Source organism: Capsella rubella, unplaced genomic scaffold (genome assembly GCF_000375325.1).
Source record: "Capsella rubella cultivar Monte Gargano unplaced genomic scaffold, Caprub1_0 scaffold_6, whole genome shotgun sequence".
NCBI classification, from domain to species: Eukaryota; Viridiplantae; Streptophyta; class Magnoliopsida; order Brassicales; family Brassicaceae; genus Capsella; species Capsella rubella.
Genome location: NW_006238918.1, coordinates 10,565,689 through 10,566,586, shown reverse-complemented (window position 1 = coordinate 10,566,586; position 898 = coordinate 10,565,689). Strand labels below are relative to the sequence as shown.

Genomic DNA, 898 nt, shown 5'->3' with positions numbered 1-898 from the left:
TGTATTGTAGTTACCGTTACTTGCAGCATCTAAAGCCATCTGATATCTCCAATCCAATCCTCTATAAAAGATTCCCAACAGCTGAAATTTGTCATAACCATGGTGTGGACAATCTCTCTGATAACCCTTAAAACGCACCCAAGAAGCCTTGAAAGCCTCTGAGATCCCTTGAGAAAAGGTAGAAATCTTTTTCCGCAGCTCCTCTGACCTCGCATCATCATAAAAGTTGTTTAAGAACTCAACTTTTACATCATTCCAGCACGTAAGAGATCCAGGCTTCAACTCCTTCAGCCAAGATAGTGCTTCTCCAGCTAAAGAGTGCTGGAAAAGCTTGCAGAGCAGAAAATCCGAAGATACACCATCAGCCTTGATGCTAGATACCAGATCCTCAAACTTCTCAATATGATCCATTGGATGCTCATAAGTATGGCCATGGAACGGGTGTTGTCCTACAAGAGTGTAGTAACCAGGCTTCAACTCAAAGTTGTTCCTTTGAAATGCAGGAGGACGTATAGCAGAGCGGTTAGAATAGAACAGAGCAGGCCTGTTGTATTCTCCAAGTGTACGGTTCTCATCCTCTGCTTCAGCATTCAACGCCAACTGTGCATTGTCAGCTGCGGCTTGGTGTCGATCGACACCCGCCTGGTGTCGCTCGACACCATCGGCGACTGGTTCAGGAATTACAGTCCCATCAGCATTCAGCTTCTGCCCTTGTGCATTCCTCACATGGCCATCTCCATCTCTGAGAGTACCTTCAGCATCTTGAATTAGAATCACTGGTGGTGCCATTGCTGCCCTTCTCTTAGCTTTTCGAATTCCTCTTTTTAAACCTGCTATTTCTGAATTGTTGAGATCAACTAACTCTTTGTTCTGCTGGCTTCTGGTATTAGGCATAAAC

The 898-nt window shown here is 44.9% G+C and overlaps 1 non-coding gene across 1 annotated transcript; it reads left to right on the top strand.

Moving 5' to 3' along the window:
• The first annotated feature begins 94 nt into the window (after positions 1-94).
• LOC111830292 lies at positions 95-201 on the top strand. Its single transcript, XR_002833676.1, has one exon. It is a non-coding gene; the product is annotated as a small nucleolar RNA R71 (small nucleolar RNA).
• The last annotated feature ends 697 nt before the right edge of the window (positions 202-898 follow it).